General features: G+C 37.8%; 1 protein-coding gene across 1 annotated transcript in view; it reads right to left on the bottom strand.

Moving 5' to 3' along the window:
• The window catches only part of NLGN1 (neuroligin 1), a 686783-nt gene that overhangs the window by 8068 nt on the left and 661960 nt on the right, over positions 1–16755 (bottom strand). The window lies entirely within an intron of this gene.

Below are 16755 nucleotides of genomic sequence, written 5' to 3' on the forward strand. Positions count from 1 at the left end.
AATAAAAGAATATACTTTAGGAAGAACAGTAGACAGTGAAATCTGAAAAATGACATTTACCTTCCCCAATTACCCAGGTAATAGGTAACAGGGGGCAGACAAAGAGAATGAAAACATTCTGAAAAACCTCAGGGGAGACATTCTACCGGCCAAGTTACTTGGAGACATTTGGGATAGTACCATGGGGCATATGAGAATGTGCTTTTGCATAAAACACTGTGTCAGTCCTTCAGTTGCTCATGGTCTAACGTGGTTGGAATTTAAAGAATGTGTCGCAGAGTGGCAGGACATGAGGGTGAAGAGCAGGGGTATTTTTCTAAGATTTGTGCATAAAATTATATGCAGCTCTTTGCATGTAGATGTATATATATATGTGCATTTTTATCAAAGATGGTCCATACTTAAGAAAGAATCACTGTGTTCGAGGTAATTTGGGGCCACATTTTGGAATACCTTAAATGCTAAACTCAGCATATTGGCTCAATTAGAAAACAACATAGAATAATTGGAGATTTTTGAATGATTCAGACTCATATCTAGAATGTTTAAAGCTCTGTTTTACAGCAAATCTGATAATCAGGAGGAATGTATGTTGCATAAGAAAAAGAAAGGAGGTAAAGGAAAGGTTACAGGGATCTGAGCTGACAGAGTGGCAAAGACAATTGAAAAAAGGAGAAAAAATATGATCCTATAAGAACTGAGTGAATTTCTTATACATGGAAGTTGTTTTAGAGAGGAGTCAAGATATTACTTTAATAACACGTTAAACATACTCATTTCACTGACTTGATAGCTTTTATAGTGTTCATTATGACTTATAAAACAAATATCTGCTCTTTAATATATTTCCATATTTGGTATAAATGAGAAAGTATAAAGTAATTCATAAAAGATTCCATTTTATTGACTATTCACATATTGTGTAGAAAATATTTAGAGATATACTATATATAAATTGATTATATTCAGGGATGTAATTTCGAATCTCACCAAGTTTATAGAAATAATCTTTTCTTAAATTAGAGATATTCTCTTATTGCAGACTCATTATAGAAACTCAACATAAAAAAAGTAAAAATTATTTTGTTCAATTTGAAATATACCTTTATTTACTGAATATAGTTATTTTATAACTAAGCTAGGAAGTCAGTTATATTTGTGATAACAGCACCTATCAATTGAGTAAATCAATCTATAACCAAAATGAATATAGGGACAAGAAATTCCTTAGGGGGCACCTGGGTAGCTCAGTTGGTTAAGTGACTGCCTTCAGCTCAGGTCATGATCCTGGAGTCACGGGATCGAGTCCTGCATCGGGCTCCCTGCTCAGCAGGGAGTCTGCTTCTCCTTCTGACCCTTCCCCCTCTCATGCTCTCTCTCTCTCTCATTTTCTCTCTCTCAAGTAAATAAATAAAATCTTAAAAAAAAAAGATATTTGGAGTGCATGGGTGGCTCGGTCGTTGGGCGTCTTCCTTCAGCTCAGGTCATGATCCCAGGGTCCTGGGATCGAGTCCCACATGGGGCTTCTCTCTCTCCCACTCCCCCTGCTTGTGTTCCCTCTCTAGTTCTCTCTCTCTCTGTCAAATAAATAAATAAAATCTCAAAAAAAAAAAAAGAGAAAGGATTTAAAAAATTTAAAAAAAGAAATTCTTTAAGATCATTGTAGGAAGCAATAGATGAAGACAAATCATGAATAATTTTGCAAAAAAAATGAAGAAATGAAGATGATTAGTCATTCTTTTCTACAAGACCAAAAAATTCAATGAAACAAAAACACAATCTCTAGTCCAGTGTATGTGTGTGTGTGTGTGTATGTGTGTGGTGTGTGTGTGTGTGTGTAACACCGGAAATAAATCATCCTTGAGACGGAGGTTAACTTTTATTATTTTTTTATTTTTTAAATTTTTTAAAAAATATTTATTTATTTGACAGAGAGAGACACAGTGAGAGAGGGAACACAAGCAGGGGGAGTAGGAGAGGGAGAAGCAGGCCTCCCACAGAGCAGGGAGCCCGATGTGGGGCTCGATTCCAGGACCCTGGGATCATGACCAGAGCTGAAGGCAGTCGCCCAAAAACTGAGCCACCCAGGCACCCAGGAGGTTAACTTTTAAAACATAGTATCCAAATAAATACATCCTTCTGGTCATACTCATTCCTTTTTTTTTTTTTTTTTAATCTACATAACAATTTAAGGACATTTTCATGGTATCTTCTTACAAAGAAGCACTTCCAGGAGCACCTTGGATGGCTTAGTCGGTTAAGCAGCCAATTTTTGATTTTGGCTCAGCCAATTTTTGATTTTGGCTCAGGTCAAGCCCATTGTCAGGCTTCTTGCTGAGCATGGAGTCCGCTTGAGATTCTCTCTCCCCTTTCGCCTCTGACCCTCCCCTCCCCCTGTTCATGTGCCCACTTTCTCTCAAAGAAAAAAAAAAGCACTTTCAAACACTCAATAGTCATATAAATGAGAGCCTATTGAAATATAAAACAAAAACATGGCAAAGAACTCTTTTAACTTTATTTGCTGTTAAGTGAATTTTGGTGTAAGACAGAACCATTCATTTAAATTCCTGAAGGGATCTGTTACAAATGTTTTGATCTATAACATGATGGCATGAACCCTGAAAACATTAGGGGAGGATTATGGGGTGATAGAAAGGACTCTTGAAGGATAAAGGAAGTATAAGTGTGTGTGAGAGAGAGAGAGAGAGAGAGAATGAACATGAGAATGAGAGCACATTCTAGGTAGTTTATTATCTAGATTTCTATATCACAAATACATTCAGATAGAAATTTGATTTCTGAATATAGCTTATGCCACTCAGTGCAAACCCCAGGATTTGTATTTAATTCCTCTTGAAATAATATTGAATAATTCCAGTAATACTCAAATGAATCTCTATATTCATACAAATTTGACTTACTAATAAAATAGTCATAATTCAATATGTAGCATGTGGAGAACCATGGTAAGATGATTATCTCTACATTAACTAAAAAATATCCCCTTTATAATTCCAGTTTTAGTAGCACCATTTTAAAATGTTTTATTTATTTATTCATGAGAGTCAGAGAAAGAGAGAGAGAGAGAGAGAGAGAGGCAGAGGGAGAAGCAGGCTCCCCGCCTAGCAGGGAGCCCGATGCGGGACTCGATCCCAGGACCCTGGGATCATGACCTGAGCCGAAGGCAGACGCTTAACGACTGAGCCACCCAGGCGCCCCTAGTAGCACCATTTTAACCACTCTGGTAGGTTGGTCAAATAATTTTGTGTTTATATAAGAAACTTGTAAAAGCATATCAATTGCCTGAAGAGCAACTTCTATTTTTATATAATTTAAAGAAATCTTGTAGCATCTTCAAGAAAAAAAAAAAATTGAACAAAATCAATTCAATTCCAAAGTTGCACTGTTAAGTCATAGTGCGGAAAATGGAGTAAATCATCAGGTAAAAGATTGTGTCCTAGGTAGGCTTGGAGTGTCCAAGCTACTCTGTCAAACTTCATTTTAACCTTTCATTCCTGAATTTCCTTCACTATTGATTTTTATTTCATGTGTATGCTATCTATATCATCTATCTCTATCTATATCATCTATCTCTATCTATATCATCTATCTCTCTAGCTATAAGCTATCTATATCATCTATCTCTCTAGCTATTATCTGTCTTCCAACTAAAAGCAAGTGATCATTAGCATGAATTCAGAGAGCCACTATGAGTTTTAGATTAGGAAAAAAGAATAGGTATCTGCTGCCTTTATTAAGGTCAATGAATCAAATCTATTTTTTTAGACCCGATAAAATACTACTACTACATGCTTGTATGAATTCTTTGATTTCTGATACTATATTCAAACAAAACTTTGTGGTTCAGCCAAGGGTGAAAAATGAGGAACATTGAGTAAATCACTGCCTCAAAAGACACAGTTTGCTAATTACCCAAGTGATGTGCATTGGCAGCATTCTTTATACCTTGCTATCCAGTGAAGTGTCATTTAAAGTTCTTTTTAAACTTGACTTAGCGGCTTTGTCCTTAACAGCAGAATTATTTCAGATCACTCTAGCTGGAACTTTACATTGGACTGTTCAACTGCACTCCAGCTGTGGCAGAACCCAATTTTACAAAGGTCCTAAAGTGCTGCTTACCTTCATGATTACTTTGGAAATGATTTTTCCCTTAATGTCACTTAAGTCAATCCCTATAGTCACTCACCTTATCTGCTTCTGCTGGCCTTCAGTTGTAAGCTCCTAGAACGTATGACTAATTGATGTCCTGATGCAATGACACATTATTTTTGTAAGATAGAACAATAATGATTACATGATCTTCTCTTTTTGGGGGAGATAGGAACAGAATTTTCCAGAAAATAATATTCGACTGTTTAATTTACTTGGCTCTTGAGTATAAAACCTTGAAAAATTATTACTTTGAAACTCAAGGTAAACTTTCAAAATTCATAATTACAAGTATGCCAAGAATTATTTTAGTGGCTCATGTATATACTACAATTCTCATTCAGCTATGTATTCAAATGGAATTTATTTAATACCATTCTTCCCACCTAAAAGTTCGTCCTATTAAAAAACATCTCCAATCATTGTTTTTCCTACATGGACTACGAGTTCTACTGATCTGATGAAATTTACTGAGCAGGTTTGGCATCAATGTGATGTTTACCTGATCTGGCAAGTAGGATTACTTTCAGGGGTTAGTGAGAAACCAAGCAACTGAACATGGGTTCTCAGGCCCTCGGAATGGAAAAATCAGATTAGGCATAAAATAAATTGGCAAGAGGAAAATAAATAAAACCAGATAATCACTGTAACCAGGTATTGGTTTGAGCTACTGATGTCCACCAAATTCAGATGGGCAGACCTGAAGGAATCTGAGAGAAACTGAGTTAAGTTGTCTGGCAGCTGCCCTGCAGCTGACTGGTTGACCCAATCTATATTCAGGTCCCTTAGAGTATAACCACATAGGCAACTTACTTAGAAAGGAAAGCAGGGTGCTTCTCAGTAGAAAAAAAAGATTTAAACATATTCAAGGAGGAAACTGAGACTAGGAAAAATGCAGACTATTTACATTTGAGGTTTCATCTAGAATATCAGAAATTGAAGATGTCAGTGATTCTGTACTGTAGGTGTGCTTCCTTTTTTGGGGGGGGAGGAGGGAAAATTTGAATGTCTATGCTTATAGTGTTTAATATCTGAAAGTGTTTATATATATATTTTAGAGTCCTCAGTATGTGTTCGTGCTATAAAGAAGTAGGAAAGAAATCTTCTGTGTTTATCAATGCTGTTGCCTGGATACAGATGGCTGTGGTTGGTCTTTGAGTCAAATTGGTAAGAATTTCAAAATAGAGCCCGTACTGAGCATCAAAGAGGCAACCTTGCAGACCTGAGACTTTGAATGATAGTGAGATATCTTTCTAGGGACCGGGGACTATAAATCAGAAAAATAACTCATTAAGGATTTTGTGTCTTAAACATAAAATAAACAAACAACAAAAGCCAACATGGGATTAATATCTCAAATCCTCCCAACTAAAAATTCAACTGAAAATCCCATGCTCTAACTCTCCTCCCTGTCTTCATAGCTGCCAAATCCAGTTCTTCCTCTGCACTCTGTCTCTATTTCCTGCCTTCCACTCATGTTCCTGACTTATTCTAGGTCTTCCTCTTTTCTTCTTAGACTCATGAAATCCTTCTAGTTAGTCGCTCATCCTCCAAACTTCCAGCAAACAAACCTACCTTCTATTCTGTCACCAGAATCACTTTTGAAAGATATTCTGTTCTAATGGTGGACACTGCTATATCAAAATAACATCATTATATTAACACATACTGGACAGTTTCCCTCCATGTCCCTTTGAGTCAAGATTGTTTAAAATAAGTTGGTTTAAAATTCCTCAAATTGGACAATTTGGAGTCTGTGTAGGGAAAAAGAATACACATAATATCATTTAATTACCCACCACCTCCAGCTAACTTCCTTGCTAATGTGTTCTCTTGAGAGCTATTGTCTAAATTCTTCTTAGAAACAACAACAGATAAAGTCAAAATAATTTTCTTTTTGTATGTGTCCTCTGGAAAAAAGCTTGCTCTGAAATGGTTGATATCTTAATATCATATAACTTGGCAGTATTTCCAAAATTTTATATTTTCATACATTTATCTGTTGATTATCTATCTATCTATCTATCATCTGTCATCTATATCTCTTTATCTATTGTGAGATAATTTGCTTTTTAATGGCTCATCTTTGGGAAAAGTAAACTGAATTACTGGCCAAGTCTCCTGATTGCTGACAGCTGGACATGGTGAAGGTGAAGGTGACTGCTAACAGATGCCTGGAAAGAAGACACCTGTAGATGTCTCTCTATTGTTCAATCCCCAAATTTCCCATATTTTTGCCATCTCCAAGGTAAACAGGTGAGATTGATCCTTCTATATTATAGCCAGTGCTGACATTTGTGACTCCTTCCCCCATAGATGGTAATGGAGAAAAAAAGGCCCCGGTTTGCTTAGCTCCAAATTGTATACACTATTCCAATTCCAAGAATGGTCCAAGATAATAGGGAAAAAATAGCACTCAGCCCCAGATCCCACACCATTACCTCTATTCTTCACCCCAACCTGAGGCTGTTAATGTTCACACTTCTTGGTCTACATGTCAAGAAATGCTTATGCAACATTCCCTGAATTAGGCTATTGTGTACTTCCTCTCTATTTGAATCTGGACAACAGATCTGGTATCAAAACTGATAAAATTCCTGTGCTTTCTGAATAACTGCTCTCACAAAGAAGTGAAAAAGGAGAACTCTCCCTTCTAAAGGAGCTACTTATAGGAAAGAAATCACGTTGTTAATTTCTGATTGTTCTGATTATGCAGGAATGTGTCTAATGATTTAAAAGCATAATTTGCTTCAAAGCATGACATTCAGGGAGCCACAATGGCCACCATATAAGAAAAATCTTCAGCAACTATATAGTTCAGAACTATATAGCTTTGGGAGCTATAAAAATATCACAAATACCTGTCTAATGCATATTTTGGTCCCTCTTATGTGCTCCTATTTTAATGTTTGTGTGTATTTTGTAAATTATCATTTGTGTTTATAATGTGCTAATTTTCTTTATTTTCTCTGGACTGGGTGCTCCCCTGTACCTGCCCCCAAATGGCCATTCTGTACATGTTTTCTGAATGAAGGCAGGCATTAACATCTTACAATTCTGTTACAACACGGAGATCAACAATTAAACTTTCCAAATGAAAGAGGCCTATGTGTTTTTCTTTGATGACAGCAATGAAGTAGGAATTTAAGAACCTCTCAGCAGCCAACCTGTTTGGAAAACACTTTTAAACGTAGAATGGGTAGTAGCAGCCTTAAAGGGAGAAAAATAGGGCTATACTGGGTAGGGCCCTCCCAAAAGAAGAAGAGGATACACCGACCAGCAAACTGAGGCCCACAATATTGGCCCAGATTATTGGCCTAAGAACATAAAGCTTGAGAGGCATTTGAGATTCTCTCAGTAGTTAGTGTTATGAAGAGAGCACCAAACTTAGTAGGACAACTTGGGTGTACAAGCAAGTTGCTGTGTGAGCAAGTTAGTTAGCCGCTCCGCACCACAGGTACCTAACAGACAATATTAATAGTAGCACCTATCCTACAGAAGTTATCATTATTAAAAGATAATGTCTTGGGGATGCTTGGGTGGCTCAGTCAGTTAAGTGTCTGCCTTTGGCTCAGGTCATGATCCCAGGGTCCTGGGATCGAGCCCCACATCGGGCTCTTCGCTCAGCAGGGAGCCTGCTTCTTCCTCTGCCTGCCACCCCTCCTGCTTGTGCGCTCTCTTTCTCTCTCTGACAAAAAAAAAAAAAAAAAAAAAAAAGATAATGTCTTGGGACACAGGAGGGCTTAATATATGTTAAGTAAAACTGCTTTGGTTTTAATCAACTGAATTTGACATTTTCCTTATTATCACTATTTCATGAAAAAGGTTCTTCCATATTTATTGAAAAAATTTGAATTTCAAAAGAATTAAAAAGAAAAAAATTTCAATTACAAAAAAGTTAAATGTATGTATATAGACAATAAGGTTAAATTTACCACAGAGATTTTTATTTTATTTTGATTTATTTTTACTTCATTAACTGTTTTTTAAAATTTCAACTTAATTTTTTTATTTTTTTAACATTATTTATTTAAGAGAGAGAGAGGGAGCAGGGGAGAGGGGCAGAGAGAGAGAGAGGGAGAGAGTCTTAAGCAGACTCCACGCTGAGCACACTGAGCACGGGGCACAGAGCCCCACATGGGGCTCATCTCACGACCCTGAGACCACGACCTGAGCTGAAACCAAGAGTTAGATGTCTAACTGATTGTGCCACCCAGGAGCCCCTTATTTTTATTTTTTATTATTTTTTATTTTTTTAGAGAGAGAGCGAGAGAGCAAGTTGGGTGAGAGGGGCAAAGGGAGAGGGAGAGAGAGAATCTTAAGCAGGTTCCATGCCCAGTGTGGAGCCCAATGTGGGGCTAGATCTCACAACCCTCAGCCCTGAGCCAAAATCAAGAGCTGGTCACTTAACTGACTGAGCCAACCAGGTGTCCCAATTTTATTTTTTATTTTATTGAAGTATAATTGGCATACAATATTATATTAGTTTCAGGTGTACAACATAGTGATTCGACTTTTGTATACATTACAAAATGATCACTTCAGTAAATCTAGTTACCACTCATCACTATGTAAAGTTAATACAATATTATTGTCTAGTCTATATTCCCCATGCTATACATTACACCCAGAGATGACTTATTTATCTTATAACTGCAAGTTTGTACTTGATCCCCTTCACCCATTTTGCCCAGTCCCCCAACCCCTTTCCCTCTGGCAACCACCAGTCTGTTCTCTGTCACAGAGGTTTTGAAATTGTTGCACAGGCTGTAGTTTGCAAGGCAATTGAAAATACGTATGTTGCCCTCTAAATTTTAACTGGGTAGTGAGGATATTTGTTATGACATAAACACATTTAGTGAATCCTATTAAGCGTAGAATGCATGTTTGTATCCATTGTACATAGTTTGTAGAATTCAACTCAAACATTTAATTGGGTTGTATTATAATGAGAATAGTCTCATAAGCCAAAATACTGTGATGATGATTAAATAGAAGACATTGTGTCTTGATTTGCTGATCACTCATTATTTTAGAATAGTTAGCAAAATTGCTAAAACATATTAGTAGTACATTTTTTTAGATGTAGAAGAAAATAGCAGAAAAAAAGATGAGTGATATATGAGTAATTTTTACTATTATAGGCAGCAGTAGTCAATTGCATGTAGCTGAGACCTGGATGGGAAGGGGGGATATTGGGATCTTGTGTTCTTCAATCCCACACTAGCTGCCCCTGAGAAAGACACAGTTAAAAAAAAAGAAAGGTGGGAGATAAAGTCTGGGCAATGAATAAACTTAACTAACTTAAGACAACTAATTTCATATGAATATTTCCAAGAGTGTTTTATGTATTTTATTTCAACCATAGTAGGATTTTTTGAGAAGATAAATATTGTCCTAAGGTATGACTAGTAAAATTTGGTAGTCATTAAATGCTTTCATTATAGTCTTCTCTATTAAAAGCTAACCTGCCTGATTTAGTGATTTTAAAACTTTCTATTTTTGAAAACTTTCAAAATTACCAAAACATTTCAAAATAGTACATTTACCATGTACTTGTCACCCAGATTTCCCACATACACCCAACATCTTCCTTCCTTCTTCTTCCCTTCCTTCTCACTCCCTTTCTTTCTCCCTTCCTCCCTTCATCCTTCCCTCCCTCTCTTCCCTCCTTCCTACTCCCTCCCTTCCTCCCTCCCTTTCTTCCTCCCTTCCTTCCTCCCTCCCTCCCTTCCTTCCTCCCTCCCTTCTATCCTTCCTTCCTTCCTTCCTTCCTTCCTTCTACTAGCTCTCACTCCCTGCCTGCCAACAAATCTGGAATCACATGTTGAATTTAGTTTTCTACTTAAACTCCTTAATTTTGAACAGTTTGTTGGTCTTTCTTTGTTTTTCTTGACCTTGATATTTTTCAAAGAATATCAGGTCGGTTATTATGTAGAATGGTCAGTTATTATGTAGAATGTCCCTCAGTTAAGATTTGTCTGATGTTTCTTCATGATTGCATTTCCTCAGATTATGAATTTTTGACAGAAGGACCATAAAGTAATGTTGTGTTTATCTCAGTTCCAACAGGCACACAGTGTTGATTTGTCTCATGACCACTTGGTTAAGGTGGTAATTTTCCACATTTCTCCACTATTAAGTTACTATTTTTCCCTTTGCAGTTAGTAAATATAAGTTAGGCAGATTATACTGATACTATGTAAATATCCTGTTTCCTATCACACTGTCATTCGCTAATTCTGGCATCTGTTTATGATTCTTATCTGAAACAAATATTAATTTCATCATTTATTTTATTATTAGTTGGAATTGGCAGTAAGAAAAAGATTTCCCTTCTCCCCGATTTATATTCATTCATTTATTCATATCATTTTGGACTCAGGAGTTTTTATTTTATTCTAGGGGTTATAATCTTTCCTTTCATTTATTTTGATGCTTATATTGTCCCTTATTTGGCCAGTGGGATTCCCTATGACATCTTGACATGTCTCTATCATCTTTGAGCACATTCTTACTTCTCCTTGGCACAATAAAAATAGCATTTTTGCAAGAAACCTCTAACTACTCTTGGGGTCTTGGACTTCTCTTTGGTTAAAATTTTTGAATAGTCTTTTCATATGCGAAGTAATTAAATTTTTTCTTAGTAATTATAAAATTGAATTTTCAAAGTGATTTAGTAAATGTAAATTAAGATTATGAAAATTAATTACTACAATTACAAATAAATTTAGTAATTTCAAAAAACAGAAATGAAAGCTGATTCTTGAATTTTGCGGTATAGGGATATCTCATTTGTGAAAAAGTGTCAGATAATGAGGTTGAAACCACTAATCTGGAACAACGCTAAATAATGTCACCAACACCACATAAGGAGTACCAACATATCACTACACACACACAAACACACATCTACATACCAAACAAAAATGATGGTGATAACAAATCTATGACTCACCCGAGCTAAAAATATTTTAATGCCTCACAGTATATAGATTATGGGAAGAGCATAGTAATATGTTACCCATAGTGAAAATCTACTGTATAAAGTAGCAAAAGCTACCATATAAAGAAAATTACACTAAACTACTTCCCAATAGTCAGATCTCTGATAAAACTTGAATGATAATCCAAATTTCTCACTCTCTCAAATTTTAAATTACAAAGTTATTTGTTGTGTTTTTTTAAACCAACTTTTCCTCCGAAGTTTCAATTAGCAATTCTTAAGAGTTTGTGAAGCCTACCTAGATTAGAGCCGTATGGTATGCCTTTCAGAGCAGCTGCTAAGTATATACAAAGGCACTAGAATGGACCCAAAATACCCTGAGGCACACCAATCCCAGAGACCAATGTAGTAGCACCAGCAGCTCGCCTCGGGTAATCTCGTTTACTAATGCCAAAGGGATACATGATAGGTCTTACTTAGATGTTAACAATAAATCCATCTAATATCGAAAATTGGAGTAACTTTTTGGGTTGTACTTAAGCATAAGTAACATGGGGATATTGGCCCCTGCAATCCATCGGAAGTATTGTCTGGAGCCCCAAATCTATCGCTGTGTTAATGTGTGAAAGCTCACCAAGGAGAAAATTACTCATGTAACTTGGCCTTCAGTTGGAGAAATTTTTCAAAAGTTTTCCTAGACCAGCAATTCCTACAGTAGCTAATATGGATCTTCAGCTCAGAGGGTCATGGAATGCTGTTCAATAGCGAAGGAAATATTGAAACAAGTAGAAGGTCAATTTAGAAGAAGTAGTGATCTGAATCTCCCCCAGGGTGCCCTCACATTAAGCTTGGATTTGTAATTGAAAATAAATCTTTCATGTCTGGGTGACAAGTCTGAGGTCCTGTTCTGGGTGCAGTTTTCACTAAGCATTATATTTTCCAGTTTGAAGTCACTGTCCTTTTCAGCTGATTTGACCTGCAATGCCACAGTGGGATGTTGGCTGCCAAGTGATTAGCTATTCAAGAAAAAAGTGAAACTAATCTCTGTATTAATATACATGAGGTGAAATGAGCAAGAATCTGAGACTTGAAGGCATGGAGACTGATGTTACAAGCTGTGCAGTAAGGCATACTCCCCCAGATCCAGGAGCAGAATCAAACCCCACAGAGGAAGGGTGACATTTGGCAGAGGTGGTGCAAGAGACAGCTGCCGTGGGTTGAAGTGACAGCTTGATTTTCTAGCACTTTAACAGAAAGACTTAGTCCTTTTTCAGGATAAAAAGAGCATCCTGTCATTATGGCACTTAGTAAAAGGCATACAAGTGCAGAATTCAATTTTTTCCTTTACATTGAGGATTGGAGGGGTGCTATATGGAAGAGAAGGTATGATTTTTTTTTTTAATTTGTTGATCTACAAAGTACTTCTACATCACTTTGTGGCTCCCGAGGAACCTTTATATAGACTCCCTCTGTTAGAAGTATCCCTTCTTTCTCTTAGGGAATCAAATAATCATGAAGATCAATTAATATCGCAAATATGAATCTTGTAATGAAAAACAGTTCATTAAATCCACATTCAGCGGGTACCTACTCTTTCCAGGCATTCTGCCAGTTACTCAATACACGAAGTCTAATGAGACGTGTCTTCTGTTAGGTTTCGTTTGAATGTTTCTTGAACATATTCCTTGGTCTTCCTGCAATCTCACCGTGGAGAGAGTGTGTGAAAAAGATACTCCGGGGGCACCTGGGTGGCTCAGTTGTTACGCGTCTGCCTTCAGCTCAGGTCATGATCCCAGGGTCCTGGGATCGAGTCCCACATTGGGCTCCCTGCTCGGCCGGGAGCCTGCTTCTCCCTCTCTCACTCCCCCTGCTTGTGTTCCCTCTCTCGCTGTCTCTCTCTGTCAAATAAATAAATAAAATCTTAAAAAAAAAAAAGAAAGAAAGAAAGAAAAAGATACCCTAGACGCCACCTGTTTAACCAATGTCTTGGGGGTGAAATATGCACTTTTAGCAAGTTCCAAGGTGATTTTGATGCACACTAAAATTTGAAAACTCTGAAGTCTTAAAGGTAAAAAATACAGGGAATTCTGACCAAAAATATAAGGGCTGGAAGGAACTTTAGTAACTAGTGCAATCACATATTTTACCGATGAGAACACTGAAGATCAGAGAGAATATAAACTGCCTGGTGTCACACAGCTGGCTAGGACCCCAGTTTTCCTGTCTCTAAGCCCAGTGCTTGTAAAGTAAGAAATTGGTTGTGGGTTTCTTTACTCAAACGATTCGTTATAGTGTATATATTGCCTTTTTTGCTTTGCTAATCAACTATTTCCATATAATTTTGTGTTTCAGAGCTATGATGACAAAAGTTTGGTATATGAAACTCTCTACTCTCTTGACCAATTTTCTCCAGACTACCTTTCATCCACCCTTAGCTATCTAGACAAGCAAGGGTATTTTCCCATGCAAAAATTAGATCTCCCACAACAAAAAAATGATCATGTGAGGCCTATTCCACATACCTCTATTAATTTTTCTTGCAGTTAAAACTGCTAATTTTAATTTACAAATAATCCTTATATTTCCAAAGGGAAAGGAGAAAAGTGGACTTTAAAATGTGAGGCAAAACAATCTTTATTCTTACTTTCAAGGTTCTAACTACTTTGGGGGAAAAAACCTCTTATAAACTAATTTCATTATTCTCTTTGCTAGGAAATTCTTTCCAGAGCTGAAATATCTATGTAGCTTAAGCCAGTTTCCTTTTGTTCTGTGCTCAGAGAAGATGGAAAACATCTGGCAGGTTCTTCTGGCAGGATATTCAAGGAAAATCTTCACTCTTCAGGCAAAATAATCCAATTCCTTTTTGTCTACATTGTATGGAACTACTCTCCAACTCTTATATAAATGAATAAATTGCATAATAGAGATGGATATTTGTTGATCAGGGCCAAGTTATAGTAGTTTAATTTGCAATTTCTTTGAATAAAGTTAATTATAACAAAAGCAATGTTAATAAATTCTACAGAAAATAATTTGCTCTTTAGGTTTTTCATCTGTTATCCATGCCAAAAGAAATATCATTATGCAGTATGCTAAGGATTTTTTTTTTTTTTTTTTGAGCTTATCTAAGAGGAAATGCTGGCTGGTAGACTGCACAGGACCAGCTTTTACCAGGTGCCATAGGGTTTCCCATAAGCAACTTCATGGGGAGGAAATCATTATGGCACAAGAGAGGCAGCCTGCAGGGGGCGCCTTTTTCTAATTTACCCAAAGGTACCTTATGGGTTAGTGGCAGCCGGCCCAAGAGGTCCACAGCAAGCTTCTGCCAGATATTCAGCATTGTATTTGTGTGTCAACAGGCTTAGACTCTTCTCCTAGACGTTGAGAGAAGGGCATCCCACCATTCTTACAAAGAAAAAATACGAATAACATATTGTATCCTACAAACTGGTCCAACATTAAATGGACATCATTTGACAAGTTTTCATTTCTTAGTAACCATTTCTGTGAATATTTTTGAGTTATAAAATTAGCAGCTTTCTATTTTGTACATAGCTTCCTTTTTTTTTTTTAATTGGAGTTAGTGGATATTGCTATAGTCTACGATGAAGAATTCCACAAAAGCACATTTGGTAGGCTGACTCTAAGTTTGGCAATGGAGCAAAACTCGATTTCCTACTAAGCTGAGCGAGTATAATCCTACAGTACTCAATGGAAAAACAAAAAATCCCTTTCCTTATTAAAAACAGCATGTCAGGGTGGAGCAAGATGGCGGAGGAGTAGGAGACCTGGATTTCGTCTTCTCTCAGGAATTCAATTGGATAGGGATCAAACCATTCTGAACACCTACAAACTCAACAGAAGATCGAAGAAAAGAAGAGCAACAACTCTCTCATCAGAAAAGCGACCACTTTCTGGAAGGTAGGACGTGCGGAGAAGTGAATCCGAGGCGATATTCGGGAGGATAGACGGCGGGGAGGGGCCTCCATCGGCCGCTTCTGGCAAGTGATAGAGCCGCGGAGCACAAAATCGGAACTTTGAAAAGTCTGCTCCGCTGAGGGACGTCACTCTGGTGGCTAAGCGGGGGGTGGAACCCTCCGGGACAGTGGGGTCTCAGGACCCTCAGGGTCACAGAAAGACCGGGGGTGCCTGAGTGTGGCAGAGCTCCCAGGTAATGGAGCAGGGAAGCCGGCTGCAGAGGCGGAGCCCAGGCGCAGGCTCTCAGCTCGGGGTGGCCATAAACCATGATCTGCAGCACAGTCGGGCCCCTGCTCCTCCAGCAGGGACCCAACAAGCGGCAGATCCGGGGAGACTCACCTTCCTCCCCCGGGAGGAGCCGCGCGGGAGTGCACCGCAGGGATCTGCTGGGTTTGGAGACTCCACCCGGGGTCGGGTGCCAGAGATAGAAACGCGGGGTCACAGGCCGGGTGAGCATGGAGTGCAGCCGGAGACCGGGGAGACGGGAGTGACTGACGGCTTTTCTCTGGGGGCTCACTGAGGAGCGGGGCCCCGAGTTCTCGGCTCCTCCAGGGCGGAGACTGGGAGGCCGCCATTTTCACTCTCCGCCTCCAAAGCTGTACGGAACACTCGCAGGGAACAAAAGCCCCGAGAACAAACCCGAGCAGATTACTTAGCCGGGAGGGGGCAAGGGCGGGGCAATTCCGCCTCCGGCAGAGACATTAGGAAACCACGGCAACAGGCCCCTCCCCAGAAGATCAGCGAGAACAGCCGGCCAAGACCAAGTTTACCGATCAATGAGAACAGCAGAACTCCAGCGCTAAGGGACTACTGCACATAGAATTCATGGCTTTTTTACCACGATTCTTTAGTCTTTCAAAGTTAATTTTTTTTAACTGTCTTTTTTCTTTTTTTTGAATTTTTCTTTTTCCCTTTTTCAACCAACATCTTATCAATCCCTTTTAAAAAAAAAACATTTTTATTTTTCATTTTTAGAGTCATATTCTATCCCTTCATAGTATTCATAGTAGTTACCCGTATTTTTGGCTTATATATATAAGTTGTTCTCTCTTTAAAATTTTGAGATAGTTTCTTCTAACAGATTAAAATATACCCTAAATCTCTAGTATATGGTGTTTTCTATTCCCCTGCCTGATCACATTCTCTCCCTTTTTTTTCTTTTTTCTTTTTTTAAATCCTCTTCTTTTTCAAACAACTTCTTATCAATTCCTTTTATAAAATTTTTTTATAATTTCCATCTTTACAGTCATATTCCATTCCTTCATCATATCAACCCTTATTTTTGTACATATATAAGTTTTTCTTTCTTTAAAATTTTGGGAGGCACCTTCTTCTAAAAGACCAAAATACACCCCAAATCTAGTGTGTGGCACTGATCTATATACCAGCCTGATCATATTTGAACACATTCTGGTTTTTTGTTTTGTTTTGTTTGTTTTTGTTTTTATCTTTATCTTTTTCTTTTTTTTCTTTTTCTTTTTTCTCTCTTTCCCTTTCTTTTCCCACTGCTTCAGGTCTTTTCTGATTTGTTTAGAGTATATTTTCTGGGGACGTTGTTACTCTGCTAGCATTTTGTTCTCTCATTAATCTATTCTCCTCTGCACAAAATGACAAGACGGAAAAAATCACCTCAACAAAAAGAACAAGAGGTAGTACCGACT

Source organism: Mirounga angustirostris, unplaced genomic scaffold (assembly GCF_029215605.1).
Source record: "Mirounga angustirostris isolate CCGP_5_RB_7025 unplaced genomic scaffold, mMirAng1.0.hap1 SCAF_1, whole genome shotgun sequence".
NCBI classification, from domain to species: Eukaryota; Metazoa; Chordata; class Mammalia; order Carnivora; family Phocidae; genus Mirounga; species Mirounga angustirostris.